Here is a 23767-nt window from a genome sequence, read left to right on the forward strand (position 1 = left end):
GAAACAACAAGAAAGCCACTGAGAATACTGAGCATACTAATTAAGTTGAAAATTACGAAACTTGAATTTAGTAATCTGCTCGATTTAGAATTTTAATGTGAAATTGTAAAGAAGAAATAGTAAAAGGAAGACTTTTTTAGTTTGGTTAAGTTAAAGGATTTGGAAGTTTATTAGCAAATATAATAACATTATGGCTTCAGGGTGGTGAATGCAATGCAGATCTAAGCGGGTAGGCCCCTATTGCTAAATTATTATTATTGACACATATTTATACACATTATGCTGTTCTGCACTTTTGGGACTTTACTCCCCTTTTAGTACTTACAATTTACAATTTCTAATAAAGCCAAGAAGTTAAAAAGCTGGTATAATGCCCAGAGGGACTGTATCTGACTGTAAATGTGACAAATGGTCAGATGAAACATCCAAAACAGAAAATGGACTTTAGGCACTTAGGGGCAAATTCACTAAGCGCCGAAGCGCCTAACGCTAGCGGGTATTCGACGTAACTTCACTAGTGTTACTTTGCACCCTTACGCCTGGAGAATTTGCGCAACGGACGTAACTACGCAAATTCACTAACGCGCGCAGTGTTCTGAACGCTACCTTTTACGCTAGACTTCCTTCACCACCTCAGACCAGGCGAAGCGCAATAGAGTAGATAGGGATTGCTTCAAAAAAAGTTAAAATTTTTTCTAAGCCCCAAAAAACGCTGGCGTTTTTTCTTTATTATGGGTGATAGGCTGAAAAAGATCGATCATTTTTTTGGGGCTCCCCTCCTTCCCCCCTACATTTCCTAACTCATGGCAACTTAACTATACAGTGGGCACATGTGTAGGGCAAAATAAAAATGTTATTTGCTGTTTTGAAGGTTTCTCAGGCTTGTGTAGTGATGCTACATATACCTCCATTGTAACTTGAATTTGGCGCCGTATGCAAATTAACCATCGCTAGCGTAACTTCACTTTGCTTGGCGAATTAATGCTAGCGCAACTTCGCAACCTTACGATACCCATGAGCGCAACTTTGGATTTTAGTGAATTTGCGGAGTGCTGGCGAAAAAAAAAAACTAAGATTCTTAGTGAATGTCCCACTTAGTCATAGGCTATGCCTAAAGGCACGAAACACGTAAGTCTTTAAATAAAAAACATTCCTTAGAAGGTCCAAAGATTCATAGTGTACAATTTAAAGGGCCAAATAAAGATAAATGTGAACCTGCAAATGACCAAGTGTTATAAATGTAGTAACTAAATATTATAATTGCAACAGGAAGCTAGGAGGCAACTCCACCATGTTTACATGATGTAGAAACCATCTTCTATAAGGTGATACCTGCCAGTCCAATCCCAGCCCATCACTGAACTTGCCAGTGCAACCAGAAGTTGGTCTTGATCCATCAGTCTGTCCATCATCCAACACAAAGAGGCCAAGGTGCTTAGCAAGTCAGTGTATAATAAATACATAAACACTAAAAGTTTTTTTTATTGTGAAGTCCACTTTAGAAATGAGCCAATAAAAACCTAATATAACATCAGTATGACCAGCTTGTAGGAAAAGAAACTGTGACAACATGGAAACCAGGAATTGTATCAAAAGATTAAAAAGGAAGCAATTTCAAGAGAAGGAAACGAGTCAGGTTAATCAAAGGGCAAAAGTTACCCTACTATCATAATCTAAATAGGCAACCGGGTGGGAGAACAGGATGTTCCAGGAAGCCCTCCCTGGTGACAAATTCTCTCGACCCAATGGTGCACAGTCATTTTTTGAGTCATGACCCTCATCTCCATGGCGCCACTTAAACCGTTTCTAACATTGAGAAAGATACAAAATAATAAAGGATACTAAGTCAAAAAAGGTTCATTCAAACGTTCTAATAAGGGCCCATACACACTGCCCTTCTGTGTTCTGAATCCATAAGCCCCTACTGGCCCAAGTGTTTGCCATTAGCATTGTTTTTCCACTCAACTACAAGTAAAGCTACTGCTGACAGAGAAGAGAAATCACTGCGGTAGTCAATGAGACAACCATGCCAAACAAATACAACAGTGAGCTTAAATAAGTGTCTAGATAAAATGTGCGTTGGATAACAATTAGTGAGTAGCAGCATTGGTAGATAACAACCATAAAAGAGAAGGATAATAAGCATTTCTAGCAGTGTTTTCGTAACCCAAGGCCCTTACCCAGTCAGTTTTTTACTATTATTGTATGAGTATTTCTTTCTGCCTGCTTTTAAAATCATGTTCTGATGGACCTGGCTGTGAGGACTGGTGTTTTATTGGAACACTATTAATGGTAGATAATTAATGGTGACAAAACGCCCAGTCTATCCATATTGAAGAATTGCATCTAACAAACTATGGTTTTTATGATTTAACGATCCACTTACCAAGGGTGCCGTCTCTTGCAACTAAAATGATGTCCTGATCAAAATGTGCAATCACTCACATAAATATCTATTGAAATTGCAAGTGCATGTAATGGTTTTGTCATACCTCCCAACTGTCCCTTTTTCGGAGGGACAGTCCCTCTTTTGACAGCTCAACCGGCAGTCCCTCATTTGTACTGGAAAGTCCCTCTTTTCTATGCACTGAACAGCCAGAAAAAGAAACAAAGTTTCTCACTTAATTGGCTTTTAGCAGAGAGCCCAGAACAGCCACAGGTGCAAATAAGATACTTTGTAACAATTTTGAGACACAAAAACACAGTTTAGATAAGGAGAAATATTTTCAAACTTTCATAACCTGCCAAATTTAGTAAAACAGACATGGTAATTAGGGGGTGTGGCCACAGAAAGGGGTGTGGTCAAAAAATGCTGCGCTACGTGCGGAAAAAAATTTTTGTCTCTCTTTTTACTTCCAAAATTTTGGGCGGTATGGTTTTATGTATATTTTTTTTTCTGTATGTACATGTGTTTGTGTGCTCTTTCTCTCTACCCGTGTCTTTGAATACATATTGTGTGTTAATACATTTTGTGCTTCTTTCTATAAAGTAACAATGTAGGGAGACAAGCTCTCTTATCCATAAAGGTAGAATAACTAAGGACTGTGGATAAATGGCACATTCAGAGACAATTACAGTAGTCAAACATTCTACCCTACCTGCAGTTGCTTTGCTAATGGCCAAACCTGTAGGGTACTTTGCCCATTCTGTCCAGTCACTGGTTGTCCATCTTCTCCACCTGCTCTGTTCCAGTCCTGTTCTCTTCACCCACTCCGTCCTTACTCTGCCAGACCCTGACTCTATTCCCTCATCACACTGATCCTGTTCCTTCATCAACCCTTCTTGTCTCCTATGTGTACAATATCAGTTCTCGTCTGACTCATCGTCTATAGAATCTCTTACAGAAGCTCGCCCTGCAGAGTAGATTTTGCATGAAAATGTGGTGGAAGCCGACCATATCTGAGCCAACCCAACATTACGATGTGTAGAAACCATTCCCACAGAAATAAAATTACCCCCCACATACAGTTTAACCACTAAAATATTAACTAGATGCCTATTGTAAATGATAGATCTTTGTTTCATATTTTATTTTAATAATAATTTGTTTAAAGGAGACATTTTGCGTAAAAAAATAATAATGTACCAGTGGATTATACTCATTTAGATATAGAAGGATTGTGCTTAAAAAAAGTAGTGTTTCAGGCTGATTTATTGAATATTTCTGCAAAAAACCTAATAATCCCTCCCTTCCACTTCCTGCTCCCTGAATTCCCAGGTTGTGCAGGGGAGCCAGCGGCTGTAGTGTACTGTAGGACAGGAACCAATCAGCAGCTAGCAGGACCTGATAGGGAACTGAAGCATGTCTGTGCTTGTGTGACTGCAGAGCTGTGATTGGCTGTCCCCTCCTACTCTGCTTCTGGCAGGGACCGTTAGGACACACCCAAACCTCATTTGAAACACAGACAGGGATCAGAGAACATATATAGGGAGCTCCAATAAAGGGGCTATTTTTAAAGATAATATACATTTTTAGAGCCATGTAAAAGCAACACCATATATAACTTAATTTTTTTTTTCATTTATCCTATAGGTCTCCTTTAATAATTTCTTTAAACATGACCATGTGAGCATTATGTTTCTAACATCAGGAACTGGCTATGAAACTCCATACTGTACATTCACTGGAACAATGCTGGGAACTAGCACAGATCATTTCAATGGAATCACTATTCAAAGGAATTCTAATGAGCAAGCTCCTTCCTCATCCTAAACACACACTGACACGCGCATGTATGCAAACAATGCAAGTCAGGTTTATTTTGGGTTGAAACAAACAAGACATAATAAGATCAATATCCAGAGACCATCTGACTCGCTTTGAGCTTTTTTTTTACAACATGAATCTAATCAGGGAGCGCAGGCGGTGGGAATACATGGGCTCTATTCATGTTTGCTTCCCTACCAACGTGCAGCAGGCATATGGGTTGGCATTGGCAGACACATTTGGAGGGATTAAGATTATTCTTTGTAAGCAGCAGTCAACATGATACAGTGAGTTTCCCTGCTGACAGCAAGCAAAGAGCCAGACGGACTATATGACAGCTGGGGATATCAATACCATAGAGCTAAACGGCAACAGCACAGAAACACACGGACAGATGTAACTGCTGCTCTAGTACCAACATGTTTACGCAGCACTTTGTAGAAAATATAATTCACATGAACCTTGTCACAAAAGAGCTTACAATCTAAAGATTCATTCACACAATAGGGTTAGTTTTATCATAGACTAAAAAAACATATGGTTATTTAATGCAAAGTTAATGGCCTTTATGGTTAAGTAGAGAGGGAGGAAACGGAATAACCCAGAGAAATGGCTGATTGCAGGAATATTTTTGATTATGACCTCTCTTCCTAACACTGGCCATGCAGAGTTCCATATTGACTGCCTACTGAGTCAGTTGCCTATTGGTGTGGCTTTAGGCAGTGCCAGATTTATATTTGGTGCTGCCATTAGCATTTCTACCCTCTCTAGCCCCTCCTTGATTTAATTGGAATGTGTGCAAAGACTACGTCTTATGTGTTAACTGGATTGGCGATGCCTAACTCCCTTGCACTCAGCTCCGCCGCCAGATTTCACAGCAAGTATTTGGGCAGGCTGAGGGGCTCACCCATTTTCTATTCATTCCTTTGGGGTTTTTATGTTATGGTGTATTTATCAAATTGTGGACTTTCACCCATTTATAAATACTCCTCTACAAATCCCACAGGAATGAATAGAAAGTGGGTGAGCTCTAATTTCAACAGAGCTGTGGAGGAGGAGTTGTGAGCAATTTTGGGAACCTGGAGTCTAAATTGCCAAACATGTACCTAATAACTTTAAATAAAAGCACTGAAAATAATCAGAGCTTCTATAAAGGAGGATATAGCAGAAGCAATTCTGTCTCTAAGAACAATACTTTAGTTAATTTTGAATTGTATTTAACAGCTATTGTACAGTTATTTTCCAGGTTAAATTAATATATAAGTTGGATTTCCAGTTGTTTTTGGTTTATGTAGTTTAACTACATTTTAGAATTACCAAAGGGTGTGGTGTATATATGCCTTGAATGTACTTAAAGGGGAACTTTAACAAAAATAAAAATTTAATATAAGCTTCACAATACTGAAATAAGAAACTTTATAAATACAATCAATTAAACATTCTGCATCGTTTCTGAAATAATCAAGTTTATGTTCACTATTCCTCTCACTATTCCTCTCTATTCATTCTGTCTTAATGCAGCAGTTGGGTGTCAGATCTTATAGGGTTTCCTAGCAGATGAATTAGAGTTCACTCAAATAACTGATTCCAGTACAAACACAATCTAACAAAAGAACTGCCTTTTACTCAAATTCTGCATGTAGAGAGACGTGATGTCTGGTGATTTGAATAGAGCGAGCTCTAATTACGGAATAACGGAAAGGCCGTCTCCCATAGACTCCATTATAATTAAATAATCCACATGTTTAAAAATGATTTCCTTTTTCTCTGTAATAATAACTTGATCTAAACTAAGATATAATAAATCCTTATTGGAAGCAAAACCAGTCTTTTGGTTTATTTAATGTTTACATGATTTTCTAGTAGACTTAAGGTGTGTAGATCCAAATTACGGAAAGACCCGTTATCTGAAAAGCCCCAGGTCCTGAGCATTCTGGATAATAGGTCCTATACCTGTATTTCAGTACGCTGAAGTTTATATTAGAATTTCATGTTCATGATAGTTCCCCTTTAACTTCTTTCAATCAACACAGAAATACATTAGTATATTAAAGGATCAGTAACACCAAAAAATTAAAGAGTTTTAAAGTAATTAACATCTAATTTACTGCTAACATCTAATATACTGTTAGAAAGACTAGTATAGTTTATATAAATAAACTGCTGTGTAGCCTCGGGGGCAGTTTTGCCAGTGCATAGCAACAGTACATAATATTTGATACACTTTCAGTTTTTGGTGTTACTGTTCCTTTAAAACCGCAACATATTTGGCAGCATTCATACAGGGTACATTTAGCAATGCCTCAATCCACACAGCCATACTTTCATGCCTCAACCCAATGCACCTGAGCCACAATTTTTTTTTGGTGTGGAGCACTGAAAAATGCTATTAATGCTTTAATTTTAAAGATGCCTGCACTAGAAAAACGTGTCTTTCTTTAATACTGAATACTAATTCTGAAAATGCAACTGTCAGCCTAATTGTGTGACCACAGCTGCACTGTCTATGTTTATTAACTCTCCACTGAATTCCCAACATCTCACCATCATTTCAACCTGAGCCCTGAACTCACACTCCAATCTCTCTGCTTTATTGCAGTGGGACCGAGATTAAGATGCACTGGGAAAAAGATACAGAGAAACTGAAAAAGTTGGGCCATGTGTAATGAAAGCTTTAATAAAGAATAAAATAATAAAATTCATGTACTTAAATAACCACATGGATTTGATTTTATAGTCACCAGAGTAACAAGCCCACTGCAGACTATTCTCATTCCAGATATGCAGTAGACTATATTAAAAACATAAAAAGTTTATATCATATATTATACAAGATAGTGTTTAATGAAAAGGGTTGTTATAAGATTCAATATTTTACAGAAAAGAATCCCATCTGCGAACAATAGAAATGCCGTTTATAATAGTGGTTCTTTGTGAGAGCGAATGGGTCTCTCGCTAAATACTCATTAAAAACGGATTGAAAGCAGATATTTGATCCTGTTCAGTTTTACTCACCCGTGGCACAGGGAGGGCATTTCTTTTTTCTCCACCTGGATAATGTATGCATGCTACTCGTTTATCTTTTATCCTATGTTACACTAGGGTAGGGGTTCTTAACTAGCTCAAGGATAATTTACAATAATAATTAACTCCCAGGCCTCTCTTATTAGCCACACTACTACAGGCTGTTTGTCTGGAATAAATGTGTCTTTATTAACTAATATATATATATATATATATATATATATATATATATATATATATATATATATATATATATATATATATATATATATATATATATATTAAACCAGACATATGCCCAGTGAATCAGATACGTATCCCATTTTGAATGCTACCGGAGAAGTGAACCACCCTGAAAAGGTAGACACAATAATGTGCACAAGATTTGCGTCAAAACGTAAGCATATTTGAAGAAGGCACAACTTTTACGGGCAGATTTATTAAGGTTTGAATGGTGAATTCGAATTCTAATTTTCAAATTTTTTGCGGTCGAAACTCACAAATTCAAATTTAAAAGCACCAACTTGAATTTGAACTTGAATGTGAAATTTATCACGCCTCTACCCTGGAAACAGTTCTGATTCGAATAATCGCCATCTAAAAACCTGCCAAGTTCATGTAGAAGTCAATGGCAGAGGACCCTTGAATTATTTGAATTTGTTAACAAGAGTGATGAGCCAAATTTTCACCTGCGAAAATGACGGCCCATAGACTCCAATGGGAGAAAAAACCATCATCAAAAAAAAAATCTTATGCGAAAGAGTTGTTTTTTTCGGAGGAGAACTTGATTTGAATTCAATTCGATTTACATTTTCAGGTTGTTCCTATTTGATCGAATATTAGACATTCGAATTTTCCTCCCATTTGAGTTGTGAGCACATTGAAATTGAGTTAAAAAAAATTCACATACTGTAACTTCTAAATTTGACCTTTGATAAATCTGCCCCTTAATGTGGCCACTATTACATTGGATAACTAGAAAGAGCTGCAATGTGGGTAAACACTTTGCACATTCTACTTGCATTCATAAAGGACATCTAATGTAACACAAAACAATGCCTTTTAGATTCCCAACTGTAACATTTAGGTCAAGAGCCATTGTAGAAAAGCATTCACTTGGACCTCACTAGAACCTACTTATTGACAACTTTGACAATCAGGGCCAGAAGTAGGAGTAGGCATAAGAGGCACCTGCCTAGGATGCAACTTGGGGGGGGCAATTGAAAAAAATATTGCACCAATACACTTGCTATGACAGATCTATGGGGAACTGTAATGATTCCCTGTAGGCCGTTACATTACGTGACATCATGCGCTGCTGTTCGCATGGCATCACTTTCGCAAACTGGAGAGCCCTCTTAGATCCAGTGCCCAGGGTAACACTGGACCTAAATACCGCACTGGCCACATAGGAACATGCAACACCGAGAAGCTTAATTTCTGTTGCACGGTTTGTCTCATGAAATAGCAACAAATGTAGCTTTTATTTAAAGGAGAAGGAAACCCCCAGGGCGCTAAACCCCTCCCCCCCTCCCCTGTGCTGCCCCCCCCTCCCTCCTCCCCCTGGCCTACCTGTCCCCCTGGGCAAATGCCCCTAACTTTTTACTCACCCCTCTGCGCAGGTCCTGTCCACGGAGTACGCAGTCGCCATCTTCTCCCACGCGCGTCTTCTTCCTGCTCTGATCGGCGTTTTCTGGCGCATGCGCAGTAGGAACAGGTACCGGTACGGCTCTACTGCGCATGCGCCGAATGTCACGAAGTTTTCCGATTTCACTTCGTGACATTCGGCGCATGCGCAGTAGAGCCGTACCGGTACCTGTTCCTACTGCGCATGCGCCAGAAAACGCCGATCAGAGCAGGAAGAAGACGCGCGTGGGAGAAGATGGCGACTGCGTACTCCGTGGACAGGACCTGCGCAGAGGGGTGAGTAAAAAGTTAGGGGCATTTGCCCAGGGGGACAGGTAGGCCAGGGGGGAGGAGGGAGGGGGGGCAGCACAGGGGAGGGGGGGAGGGGTTTAGCGCCCTGGGGGTTTCCTTCTCCTTTAAAGGAGAAGGAAAGGCTTGCAGCACTTGGGGGTGCCATGTGTTAGGCACCCCAAGTGATTGTATTGACTTACCTGAAACCCCGGGCCGGTGCTCCTATCAGCAGAAAACTTCACCGGCCCGGGGTTATTCCAGTGAGCACCGCGGAGCGATCCTCTTCCGTCTTCTTCTTTCTTCAAATTTCCTGGGGCATACATGCGCAGCTGAACGAAATAGTTAAAGTTTGGCTTTTCGTTCTACTGCTCATGCGCAGCCGCAAGAAGAAGGAGGAAAATGGAAGAAGATCGCTCCGTGGTGCTCACTGGTATACCCCCGGGCCGGGCAGTTTTCTGCTGATAGGAGCACCGGCTAAATACATTCACTTGGGGGTGCCTAACATTTGGTACAATTTGGGACATTTGAGACAATTAGTACTTTGGAATCCCAGAGCCCCCACACCACCACTGATAAGACCCCTAACCATGTAAATGTGATCAGGGAGCTAATTGGGCAGTTGCAGAACACATGCAATAGTGGGGTAATATGGAGCAGACCCCCTTCTCTTTGCAGGCCCCTCCTGGTGATAAGGAATGATGTTGCCAGCCTGAAATACATTGAAGCTTGGCTGAGAGAAAAACTACAAGATGAGCCAGTAACTCCTTTATACAAGATAGAGTAGTCATAGCAAAGAGAAAATAATGTACAATCTCCCTATTAAAGGAGAACTAAACCCTAAAAATGAATGTGGCTAAAAATGCCATGTTTTATATACTGAACATATTGCACCAGCCTAAAGTTTCAGCTTGTCAATAGCAGCAATGATCCAGGACTTCAAACTTGTCACAGGGGGTCACCATCTTGGAAAGTGTCTGCGACACTCACATGCTCAGTGGGCTCTGAGCAGCTGTTGAGAAGCTAAGCTTAGGGATCGTCACTAATTATCCAGCAGAAAATGAGGTTGGCCTGTAATATAAGCTGATGCTACAGGGATGATTATTAAATTCTGATGCTAATTGCACTGGTTTCTGTGCTGCCATGTAGGGATGTAGCGAACTGTTCTGCGGCGAACTTGTTCGCGCGAACATCGGCTGTTCGCGTCCGCCGCAAGTTCGCGAACGTCGCGCGACGTTCGCGTCAAAATCGTTCGACCATTCGACCATTCGGTCGCTAAAATCGAACGATTTTTGTTCGATTCGAACGAAAATCGTTCGATCGAACGATTAAAAGTCCTTCGATCGTTCGAATCGAACGATTTTCGGATGTTCGAAGTTCGCGAACTGTTCGCGAACTGTTCGCATTTTTTGCCGGTGTTCGCGAACGGCGTTCGCGAACACATACTCGGCGGTTCGCTACATCCCTACTGCCATGTAGTAATTATCTGTATTAATTACTTACCAGCCTTATATTGTGACATTTCTATTCTATGTGTACTTTATATTGTGAGTGGGTCCCTAAGCTCAGTAAGTGACAGCAGCACAGAGCATGGGCAGTGAATCAGCAGAAAAGAAGATGGGGAGCTACTGGGGCATCTTTGGAGACACAGATCTTTACTGCTAAAGGGCTGTGGTTGCCTTGGGCTGGTACAGAAGCCCAAAACATAATGTACAACATTTCTTGCTACTTCTTTAGTTTAACTTTCCCTGTCCTTTCCTATCTCCGTCAGACAAGTAAAACATGTTTAAGAGCAATGTGAGGAGACATTTAGCTGCACTGCTACATATAAACCTTCCAGAAGTCTCAGTAACACACAGTGGGGACTGGTTTACCACGTAGAAGATACAATTGCAACGCTGTTATCCACAACAATCAATCAGATCTCATCTGATCAAATGCTTGAAAAATAAGACTTCAATATAGTGCACTGAATTTATAGTCTCCATAACATGTTAACCAGCCTCCGCTCCCAGGATCAATAGAAAGCTGTTAAAGTGGTGCTTATGTTTTAGTTTGTAGCTGAAACGTCAGCGATTATCCCTTGTTTAATGTAACTGATATAACTGCAGCAAGTGCCAGGATTATCATCTGTCAGCCACAGACATAATATTTCAATAGGCTTTCTATACCGACACGGACTTTGCCATAATGAACTCATATGAAATGTAAACTGTTATAGTCATCAGAGTGCAAATAATATCCCTCGCTCACCCTGGGGAAATCTCTGTTTCTTACTGTTTCCTTCTAATGTCGGAACCTTTCTTGGCTAATTATTTGTCTGTTTATTCGTTAAACACTGTTGTTCCAGACTCTTTCTTCCACTTTCTCTATTGGTTTGTCTTATAGACACAGGGTCAGGTTTTCTGGAAACTATGGGGGTCGTTTATAAACACTGGGCAAATTTGCACCTGGGCAGTAACCCATGGCAACCAATCTGATGATTGTTTTCAATGCTCAACCTGCAGCTGGCTGAAAAAGCTAATCACTGATTGGTTGCCATGGGTTATTGCCCACGTGCAAATTTGCCCAGTGTTTATAAATGAGACCCTCTGTCTTTTATAACACTCGTTTATTAAATGGGCTATTCACCTTTGAGTCAACTTTTGGGGGGGAATTTACTAAAGAGCGAAGAGGCTAACGCTGGCGAAATGTTGCGATGTGCACAAAGCCATCGCTGGCAAATTTTTGCCGGTTAGTGAATTTGCCCCTTAGAATGACACAGAGAGAAAGTGAGACAATTTGCAATTGTTTTTCATTTTTTATTATTTGTGGTTTTTCAGTTACTTAGCTTTTTATTCAATCTGCTAGGGGGTCCAAATTACCCTAGCAACCATGCATTGACTTGAATGACAGACTGGACTATGACTAGGAGAGACTAGAAGACGAGTAATAGCAATAAATGTGTAGCCTTACAGAGCATTTGTTTTTAGATGGGGGGTCAGTGACCCACATTTGAAAGCTGGAAAGAGTCAGAGGACGACTATAAAAAAAACTACAAAAAATAAACAAATAAAGAACAATTGAAAAGTTGCTTAGAATCAGCCATTCTACTGTATAACATACTAAAAGTTTTATTTAAGGTGAACCACTCCTTTAATGTCCACTCTAAGAAGATGGTTAAATCTGAACATAAATCTGAACATAAAGGATTTTTGGTGTGTGTTTATGGTTCCCTGATGATCCCGATATCCTATACTTATTGATGCATCATATCTTCCAGTGTAAAGCAGATATAGGAGCAAATTCAACTGCAGCTCCTCCTCACTTTCTGTTCTTCTGACCATTCAGTCTGTTGGGCCAAACAAGTAGAATAATAGAAAGGTGCCGGTCACTGATTAGCCTACTGGTAGATAACATGCCTGGTTGACCTGTCTATTAGTGATGTGCGGGCCGCCCCGATACCCACGGGACCCGTGGGTTTACCCGCGTGTCAGTCGGGTTCGGGCCAACCCCCCTTTGCAGGTGGCGGGCGGGTCCGGGTCAAGCTCTTCCTCCTGCTGCCCCTGTCCGCCATCTTCAACTGCTGGCTTCCAACTTCCGGGTTTATAGCCGCACACCTGCTAGCCCTGCCCCTTTTGTGATGTAATCGGCAGGGCGGATCAGCGTGAGTCTATAAAGGGAAGCCAGAAATTGGGCTCGGACGGGAGCGGGTGGAGTGAGGGCTGGGACAGATCTGGTGGGGGTCAGGAAAAACCCGACCCGCACATCACTACTGTGTATGGCTGATTTTTTTAAACCAAGCAGTTGGCAGATGTGCATGATATGTTGGTGTATGTCTCCATATTTCTGATGGCAATACAGGTATGGAACCTGTTATCCAAAATGCTTGGGACCTGGGGGTTTCTGGATAATGGATCTTTCCATAATTTGGATCTTCATACCTTAAGGGGCATATTTATCAAGGGTTATCATGGAATTGTTAAAATTCGAATTTGATTTTCAAAATTTATCATACACTGGCCCTTTCAAGATTCAACTATTCGCCACTAGGGATGTAGCGAACGTCGGAAAAAAAGTTCGCGAACATATTCGCGAACTTGCGTCAAAAATGCGAACGGTTCGCGAACGTCGCGAACCCCATAGACTTCAATGGGAAGGCGAATTTTAAAAGCTAGAAAAGACATTTCTGGCCAGAAAAATGATTTTAAAGTTGTTTTAAGGGTGCAACGACCTGGACAGTGCCATGCCAGAGGGGGATCAAGGGCAAAAATGTTTCTAAAAAATCCATTGTTGACACAGCGCTGCGTTTTGTGCTGTAAAGGGCAGAAATCACACTACATTTCTAAACCTGTGTAATAAAATGCTTTAAAACGTCCGGCGTCTACATGCCAATCAAGTCGTGTAAAGGTTACAGCCTGTTCACACGCAAAGACGAAACGCGGTGCTTACTGCAACGCAAAAAGACGCAAAGAGCTTTAATGAATGATACCGTCAAGTGAGCAAATAATAGTTTTTAATTACTAGTTGCTTCTCACCTCCAGGATGTTCGTCCTGTTGGTGGCAATATTTCTGTAGTGGTGTGTTTAGCAGTCACCGTGCTTGTGCGCACGTGCACGGTCAGGCAGAGGTAATTCAATGTACAGTGAAGTGAACCAAAAAACACTGATTCTGCAGTGTGGGCCCAGTTTTGGTCTACTTTATTGATCACCTGCGGTGACCATAAAAGATGCGATTTTGCCACTGTTGCAGAACCCTGAAAAATTAGGCATGTGTACTTTCCTGAAAAATTATGTTTTTTTTGTCGCAGCCACTGAACCAGAAGTCCAGAAACAATATGCCATATAAATGCTGAAAATATTAATTTTTTTTGTGGCAGCCACTGCAGCACAGAGGCCAGAAAAAATATGCCATGTAAATGCAAACAATATTAATTTTTTTTGTCGCAGCCACTGCAGCACAGAGGCCAGAAAAAATATGCCATATAAATGCAAACAATATTAATTTTTTTTTGTCGCAGCCACTGCAGCACAGAGGCCAGAAAAAATATGCCATATAAATGCAAACAATATTAATTTTTTTTTGTCGCAGCCACTGCAGCACAGAGGCCAGAAAAAATATGCCATATAAATGCAAACAATATTAATTTTTTTTTGTCGCAGCCACTGCAGCACAGAGGCCAGGAAAAATATGCCATATAAATGCTAACAATATAAAAATTTTTTGTCGCAGACACTGAAGCACAGAGGCCAGAAAAAATATGCCATATAAATGCTGAAAATATTCAATTTTTTTGGTCGCAGCCACTGAAGCACAGAGGCCAGAAAAAATATGCCATATAAATGCTGAAAATATTCTGTTTTTTTTGGTCGCAGCCACTGAAGCACAGAGGCCAGAAAAAATATGCCATATAAATGCTGAAAATATTCTGTTTTTTTTGGTCGCAGCCACTGAAGCACAGAGGCCAGAAAAAATATGCCATATAAATGCTGAAAATATTCATTTTTTTGTCACAGCCACTGAAGCACAGAGGCCAGAAAAAATATGCCATATAAATGCTGAAAATATTCTGTTTTTTTTGGTCGCAGCCACTGAAGCACAGAGGCCAGAAAAAATATGCCATATAAATGCTGAAAATATTCATTTATTTTTGTCGCAGCCACTGAAGCACAGAGGCCGAAACAATATGCCATATGAATGCTGAAAATATTCATTTTTTTGTCACAGCCACTGAAGCACAGAGGCCAGAAAAAATATGCCATATAAATGCTGAAAATATTCTGTTTTTTTTGGTCGCAGCCACTGAAGCACAGAGGCCAGAAAAAATATGCCATATAAATGCTGAAAATATTCATTTATTTTTGTCGCAGCCACTGAAGCACAGAGGCCGAAACAATATGCCATATAAATGCTGAAAATATTCATTTTTTTGTCACAGCCACTGAAGCACAGAGGCCAGAAAAAATATGCCATATAAATGCTGAAAATATTCATTTTTTTGTCACAGCCACTGAAGCACAGAGGCCAGAAAAAATATGCCATATAAATGCTGAAAATATTCAGTTTTTTTTGGTCGCAGCCACTGAAGCACAGAGGCCAGAAAAACTCAGGATTTACCTGGATTCAAATTAAACCAGTAGGGTTTGCACCCTAGTTTGTAACGGTGGTGGAGGGAGGAGGACGCTAAAGGACAGCTGTATGTGGAGTCATGAGGCGTGCAGAGAAGGACAGCTGCATGGGGAGTCAGAATCAGAAACTCAGAACAAGTCTTCCGGCGTGCAGTAACCCTCCGAGATCCACCCCTCATTCATTTTAATAAAGGTCAGGTAATCCACACTTTTGTGACCTAGGCGAGTTCTCTTCTCAGTTACAATCCCTCCTGCTGCACTGAAGGTCCTTTCTGAGAGGACACTTGAGGCGGGGCAAGACAAGAGGTTCATGGCAAATTGTGACAGCTCTGGCCACAGATCAAGCCTGCGCACCCAGTAGTCCAGGGGTTCATCGCTCCTCAGAGTGTCGATATCTGCAGTTAATGCCAGGTAGTCCGCTACCTGCCGGTCGAGGCGTTCTTTGAGGGTGGATCCAGAAGGGTTCTGCCGCTGCCTTGGACAAAAAAACATTTGCATGTCTGACGTTACAGAGTGGCCAAAGTGCTTTGTCCTTGCAGGTGCACTCGTGGCAGGATTACTGGCACCTCTGCCCCTGGAATGTTGATGAGTTCCTGAAGTGACATCACCCTTAAAAGCATTGTACAACATGTTTTGCAGGCTGGTTTGTAAATGCAGCATCCTTTCAGACTTGTGGTATGTTGGTAACATTTCTGCCACTTTATGCTTGTACCGAGGGTCTAGTAGAGTCGCGACCCAGTACAGGTCCTTCTCCTTAAGCCTCTTGATACGGGGGTCCTTCAACAGGCATGACAGCATGAAAGACCCCATTCTCACAAGGTTGGATGCAGAGCTATCCATCTCCGCTTCCTCATTATCAAGGACTGCATCATCCACGGTCTCCTCCCCCCAGCCACGTACAAGACCAGGGGTCCCCAAAAGGTCACCACTAGCCCCCTGGGAAGCCTGCTCCTGTTGGTCCTCCTCCTCCTCCTCCACAAAGCCACCTTCCTCCTCTGACTCCACTTCTGGCACCTCTCCCTGCGTTGCAGCAGGTGCCTGGGTTCGTTCTGGTGATTCCGACCAGAAATCGCGCGCTTCCAGCTCCTCGTCACGCTGGTCTACAGCCTCATCTGTCACTCGTCGCACGGCACGCTCCAGGAAGAAAGCAAAGGGTATTAGGTCGCTGATGGTGCCTTCGGTGCGACTGACCATATTTGTAACCTCTTCAAAAGGGCGCATGAGCCTGCAGGCATCGCGCATAAGCACCCAGTAACGGGGGAAAAAATCCCCAGCTCTGCAGATCCAGTCCTACCACCCAGTTCAAACAGGTATTCGTTGACGGCTCTTTGTTGTTGCAGCAGACGTTCCAACATGAGGAGCGTTGAATTCCAGCGAGTCTGGCTGTCGCAAATCAAACGCCTGACTGGCATGTTGTACCGCTGCTGAATGTCAGCAAGGCGTGCCATGGCTGTATAGGAACGTCTGAAATGGGCCGACACCTTCCTGGACTGCCTGAGAACGTCCTGGAATCCTGGGTACTTTGAGACAAAACGTTGTACTATTAAATTCAGAACATGTGCCATGCAGGGCACATGTGTTAAATTGCCCAGTCTCAGTGCTGCCAACAGATTGCTTCCATTGTCACACACCACTTTTCCGATCTTCAGTTGGTGTGGGGTCAGCCACCGATCGGCCTGTGACTGCAGAGATGACAGGAGTACAGATCCAGTATGGTTTTTGCTTTCCAGGCACGTCATCCCCAAGACAGCATGACAACGGCGTACCTGGCACGTCGAATAGCCTAGGGGGAGCTGGGGGTGCACAGGTGTGGAGGAGGAGGACCCAGCAGCAGAGGACGAAGAAGAGGAAGAAGACGAGGTAGAGAGCGAAGGAGGAGTAGAGGTGGTGGCAGAACCGCGTGCAATCCGTGGCGGTGACACCAACTCCACTGTCGTTGTTGAGCCACACATTTCCTGCTTCCCAGCCATGACCAAGTTCACCCAGTGGGCAGTGTAGGTGACATACCTGCCCTGACCATGCTTGGAGGACCATGCGTCAGTAGTCATATGGACCTTTGGCCCAACACTAAGTGACAGAGATGCGGTGACTTGGCTCTGCACATGGTGGTACAGGTGTGGTATTCCCTTTTTTGAAAAAAAATTGCGGCTGGGTACCTTCCACTGCGGTGTCCCAATTGCTACAAATTTGCGGAAGGCCTCAGATTCCACCAGCTGGTATGGTAAAAGCTGGCGGGCTAAGAGTGCAGACAAGCCAGCTGTCAGACGCCGGGCAAGGGGGTGACTCGCAGACATTGGCTTCTTACGCTCAAACATGGCCCTCACAGAAACTTGGCTGGGGGCAGATGACTGGGAATGGGAACTGGTGGTCAAGGTGGAAGGCGGAGTGGAGGGTGGTTCAGACGGGTCAAGGACAGCAGAGGTAGAGCAGTAAGATGCTGGACCAGAAGGAGGGTGGCTTTTAGTTTGCCTGTTGCCTTTGAGGTGTTGCTCCCAAAGTGCTTTGTGCTTGCCGTTCATGTGCCTTCGCATAGAAGTTGTACCTATGTGGCTGTTGGGCTTCCCAAGACTCAGTTTCTGACTGCACTCATTGCAAATTACAACGCTTTTGTCAGAGGCACACACATTAAAAAAATCCCACACTGCTGACCTTTTTGAAGCTGGCAATCTGGCGGTAACAGTAGAAGTTGGCGGCGTTGGCGGCAATGGCGGGTGCGTTGGCCGGCTGACCACAGGTGCCGATACATGTTGTTGCCCTACTGTTCCCTGCGAGCTGTCCTCCCTGCTTCTTCTAAGTCTTATTCTCCTCCTGCCTCTCTGACACTCCGTCTCTCCATCTGAACTATCCTCCTCTTGCTCTCTTCTACTGGGCACCCACAAAACATCAATCTCCTCATCATCATTCTCCTCAGATGCATCAATTTCTTCTAACAGCTCACAGAAGGAAGCAGCAGCGGGGACCTCCTCGTCATCACTCATTATGTCCATCTCTGTTGTGTTCTCTGCCAGAATTAAATCTGGTGTAACGTCCTCATCTCCTTCATCTTCTTCTGCCAATAATGGTTGCGCATCACTCAGTTCAAGAAACTCATGTGAAAATAACTCCTCTGACTCCAGTGAAGAAGGGGCGCCGGTGGTGGAGGAAGTGTTACGTGGGGTGGCCATAGCAGTGGAGGATGAGGATGTTGTGGTAAAGTTAGAAACGGTAGAGGATGGGGTGTGCTGTGTAAGCCAGTCAACTACCTCTTCAGCATTTTGGGAGTTCAGGGTCATTGCCTTTTTAAAACTGGGCAATTTCCTAGGGCCACAGGATAGCATAGCAGCACGGCCCCTAGTGCCTCTGCGTGGCGGCCTGCCTTTGCCTGGCATTATTTTTAAAACAAAAACAACAACAACTCAGGTGGTGTTTCTGGAGACGGTATTATTATTGATATTTAGACAGAATGTGAACAAGCTCACACAGCTAAGTGGCAGTGGTTTGAAAATGAAGAACACACTGGGCAAATAATGCCTACAAGGTCAACGTATACACTACAGCAGTGGTGGATACGGAATATATTATTGCTGCTTGAAAAACGTCACTCAGGTGGTGTTTCTGGAGACGGTATTATTATTGATATTTAGACAGAATGTGAAAAAGCTCACACAGCTAAGTGGCAGTGGTTTGAAAATGAAGAACACACTGGGCAAATAATGCCTGCAAGGTCAACGTATACACTACAGCAGTGGTGGATACGGAATATATTATTGCTGCTTGAAAAACGTCACTCAGGTGGTGTTTCTGGAGATGGTATTATTATTGATATTTAGACAGAATGTGAACAAGCTCACACAGCTAGATGGCAGTGGTTTGAAAATGAAGAACACACTGGGCAAATAATGCCTACAAGGTCAACGTATACACTACAGCAGTGGTGGATACGGAATATATTATTGCTGCTTGAAAAACGTCACTCAGGTGGTGTTTCTGGAGACGGTATTATTATTGATATTTAGACAGAATGTGAAAAAGCTCACACAGCTAAGTGGCAGTGGTTTGAAAATGAAGAACACACTGGGCAAATAATGCCTGCAAGGTCAACGTATACACTACAGCAGTGGTGGATACGGAATATATTATTGCTGCTTGAAAAACGTCACTCAGGTGGTGTTTCTGGAGACGGTATTATTATTGATATTTAGACAGAATGTGAAAAAGCTCACACAGCTAAGTGGCAGTGGTTTGAAAATGAAGAACACACTGGGCAAATAATGCCTGCAAGGTCAACGTATACACTACAGCAGTGGTGGATACGGAATATATTATTGCTGCTTGAAAAACGTCACTCAGGTGGTGTTTCTGGAGACGGTATTATTATTGATATTTAGACAGAATGTGAAAAAGCTCACACAGCTAAGTGGCAGTGGTTTGAAAATGAAGAACACACTGGGCAAATAATGCCTGCAAGGTCAACGTATACACTACAGCAGTGGTGGATACGGAATATATTATTGCTGCTTGAAAAACGTCACTCAGGTGGTGTTTCTGGAGACGGTATTATTATTGATATTTAGACAGAATGTGAAAAAGCTCACACAGCTAAGTGGCAGTGGTTTGAAAATGAAGAACACACTGGGCAAATAATGCCTGCAAGGTCAACGTATACACTACAGCAGTGGTGGATACGGAATATATTATTGCTGCTTGAAAAACGTCACTCAGGTGGTGTTTCTGGAGACGGTATTATTATTGATATTTAGACAGAATGTGAACAAGCTCACACAGCTAGATGGCCACTGGGCAAATAATGCCTGCAAGTGCACTACTATTGGTGCACTACTATGAAGAACAGCAAACAGCACTGGACACCTTAAAGAACAGTAAGATAAGTAAAATAAAATAAAAATTATATGTATATTAAAAAAATTTTCTCGGGTTGGTGCTGCTGAACTACTAGGAGCAGCACAGTAGCACACCAGTCCCACTCCCCAACACTGCTAGACTAATAGCACTTGGCTGTTAAAGTAGCAAAGTAAAACAACAAAAAAGAAAATAAAAGCAGTCCTTACAAGGACTATTGGGTTATTACAGCAGTCAGCAGATGAGATCAGAAGAGATCAGTGCCCACAGCAGGCAGCTACATACAGAGCACTGCAGTAGAAGGTAGATTACTAGCCAGCAAAGCTACCCTAAAATGTCCCTCAAATCCCTGCAGACTTCTGTCCCTCCAATACAGAGCAGCATCAAGTAGATTACTAACCAGCAAACTTACTATCAACTGTCCCTCAAAGAAATCAGTGAAATCAGTAACAGCTCTCTCCCTACACTAGCTCTTGCAAGCACACACAGGCAGAATGAAAAAACGCTGCAGGGCTTCAGTTTATATATGGAAGGGGAGTGGTCCAGGGGGTGTGGGGGTGGTCCAGGAGGGAGAGCTTCCTGATTGGCTGCCATGTATCTGCTGGTCTGGGGTGAGAGGTCAAAAAAAAGCGCCAGGTAAGGCGAACCCAAAATGGCGAACGTCGCGCGACGTTCGCGAACATTCGGCGAGCGCGAACAGCCGATGTTCGCGCAAACAAGTTCGCCGGCGAACAGTCCGCGACATCCCTATTCCCCACATTAAACCTGCTGAATTGCTGTTTTAGAAGCCTATGGAAGACATCCTGGGATCAATTTGGAGTTGTTTGCAGCTTTCCTGAAATTCAGGTTTTTTTTTCGATTCACCCGATTTCCAAAAATGTGATGTTTTAATAAATTGCAATTAGTCGAATTCCGAGTTCATGGGAGTTTTAAATAATTTCCATGAACTTGAAATTTGACCCTTGATAAATCTGCCCCTAAGTCTACTAGAAAATCTTGTAAACAATAGGCTGGTTCTGCTTCCATAAGGATTAGTTATAGCTTAGTTTGGACCACGTACAAGCTACTGTTTTATTATTACAGAGAAAAAATAGTTTTCAAAGATTTGCATTATTTGTTTATAATGGAGTCTATGGGTGGCATATCTATGGAGTCTATGGAGCATATCTGTACGGAACATAAAAACCAATTAGTGTCTGGATTTGTATCCATTTAAAATGACACAAGAAGCTTCCCTAATATTTACCTGAGACATAAGATGCTTCTTTAGTATGAAAAAGAAATTGGCTATAGTATTTCAAACATTCCAACAATTGTATTTTCCTATAGATTAATATAGTATAGCATAGTAGCTATAAGCATAGTAGCTACAATTGAGACATTAGGATTATATAAACATTTTATCAAAAATGACAAAATGTTTATATAATCCTAATGTCTCAATTGTACCCTAACCTTTTAGTTTGTAAACTCTAATCTCTAGGTCCTTCTAACCCTATTGTATTCTGTAATCCTTGTTTGTTATCCACCATTTATTCCCTGTTTGCTATAACTGCAGTAAAGCACTGCGTATCTTGACAGCGCTATATAAATAAATGATGATGATGATGATAGTATAGTATAATAGTATACAGAGAACAGCATTTACACATAGAAGTGATTGCTGTTTCTTTTTCCCCCCAAGATTTTCAAGATTTGGAACTGGTTTGAATGCAAAAACAGATCAATCAGATATAATATACCACAACAACAGAGCTATATGCAAAGGTCTGAATTACAAACATAGTGGCTAAATTGCACAAGTGCAGTTGCCAATAGTAACTAAACTGCAATTACCTTAAAAAAAAAAATTACCTGAAAAATAGAAAATGAAAAAATAATGGATTGGTTGCTATGGTTAACTGCACTGGTTCATAAATCACACATATATTATCAAAATCCATAATTATCTGAGTGGGTAGTGTGCATGCACTGGCTACAATTGTTTTCAGATTGTTCACCAGAAATAAAGACTTTCTTCAATGGCGTTCTATCTTTTATTTTTGACAGTTTTTCTAGAATTGAAGTTTAAAGTTTAATATTTGTGTTTCAGTCTGGCAGCTCAGTGATCCAGGAGCAGATTCTGAACTGTTACAATTCGCTCCATTAGTTGATACATTTCTCAGCAGCATCTGAAATATTAGCAACTATTGTATCAATGCTAACAGCTGCCTTTAATGAAACTCAGGGATTCAGCTCAGCGGGGCAAATATAAGAAATGTATCAATTTAGAACAGTTACAGAGTCGGTGAAAGAAGCTGCTTCAGAAAGACATTGGTATTAGAAAAATTGTCACAAATAGAGAATAGAAAGTAACTCAAAAATATCTGGCCAGTAGCGATGTGCGGAATGGCCCGATACCCACGGGTCGAGCGAGTTCGGGCCGACCTTGCGCTCTTCCTTGCGGGTGACAGGCAGGTGCAGGTTGAGCTCTTCTCCTGCTCTCACTGCCCGCCACCATCAAATGCCGGCTTCTGACTTTCGGGTTCGTCTTTTATAGACGATGCGCCTTCTCACCCCGCCCCTTTTGTGACATCATTGGTCGTGCAGGTCTATAAAAGCAACGCGGAAGTTGGATGCAGTCGGGGGCGGGTCAAGGGGGGGCGGGTTAGGGTTGGGTGCGGTTTGGGGAAATCCCGACCCGCACATCACTAATGCCCAGGCATATTTTATACATACACAACCTCAAGAGCAGCATATTGCACTTCTCTTTTCTAGCAGATAGATATGTATTTTAGGAATAGGGAACAACCTGTTCCATCAGGGAACATAAAGCAGTCTTCCCAAAATATGCACAAACACTACGACCTCACATCCTTGCTCCTCAATATATATATATATACTGTATATTGTTATGATGATATGGCTAAATATGTGTACAGCAAAGGCAGAACAAGTTGGGTGTTGAGATCACAGACAGCTTCAATTGTGATACTACAAGATCCAGGCACTGGTTTATCTAAAGGTGGCCATAGACGATATTTCTTGGAAGAGATCTTTCCAGAAAACATTGTTCGTTTCAACACACACATGTAGAGCTGGATCATCAAATACTGTATACAGATAGAAACAATAGAATTCTATTTGTATCTGACAATCCAGCACTAACAATAGTTAGATGTTTGGGTGCCTTCAAAGGTGCCTGATCACAATTTCCAGCCAGCCCAATCGATGAGCCGACCATATCCATGTCTTCTGCTGAAATCAGTTGGCTTGTCTCCCACCATACACGCACTGAATATTGTACGAAAATTAGTTTTGTACAATATTATCGTATGGCCACCTTATAAGACCTAACTTTGGGATGGTGTCATGGGGGGCGCTTGGAGTGGCAGGGGTGCTCAACTGATGGCCATCTAGGACAAAAATGGGGAAGAATGGCTATTTGCTCAGCTAGATACACATGAAAGCCTATCTTGAAGGTTAATTAGGGTGAGATTTAGGGTGAATATGTATTTGCTGCCCCAGATCTTCTTGAAATGAAAGGTTAACTTATGAGGACTAGGGGTTTTATTGCTCATTCAGGAAGTACTTCTGTCCTGGGTTTCTGGAGCATAGAGACCTGTGGCAGCTCCTTAAACAAGAAAGACAGTGTGCAAAGAAGCAATAAAAAAGAAGACTGTGGCCATTTTTGCAC

General features: G+C 42.0%; 1 protein-coding gene across 4 annotated transcripts in view; it reads right to left on the reverse strand.

Moving 5' to 3' along the window:
* The window catches only part of mmp16.L (matrix metallopeptidase 16 L homeolog), a 194306-nt gene that overhangs the window by 48373 nt on the left and 122166 nt on the right, over positions 1-23767 (reverse strand).

Source organism: Xenopus laevis, chromosome 6L (genome assembly GCF_017654675.1).
Source record: "Xenopus laevis strain J_2021 chromosome 6L, Xenopus_laevis_v10.1, whole genome shotgun sequence".
In the NCBI taxonomy this organism is placed as follows: Eukaryota; Metazoa; Chordata; class Amphibia; order Anura; family Pipidae; genus Xenopus; species Xenopus laevis.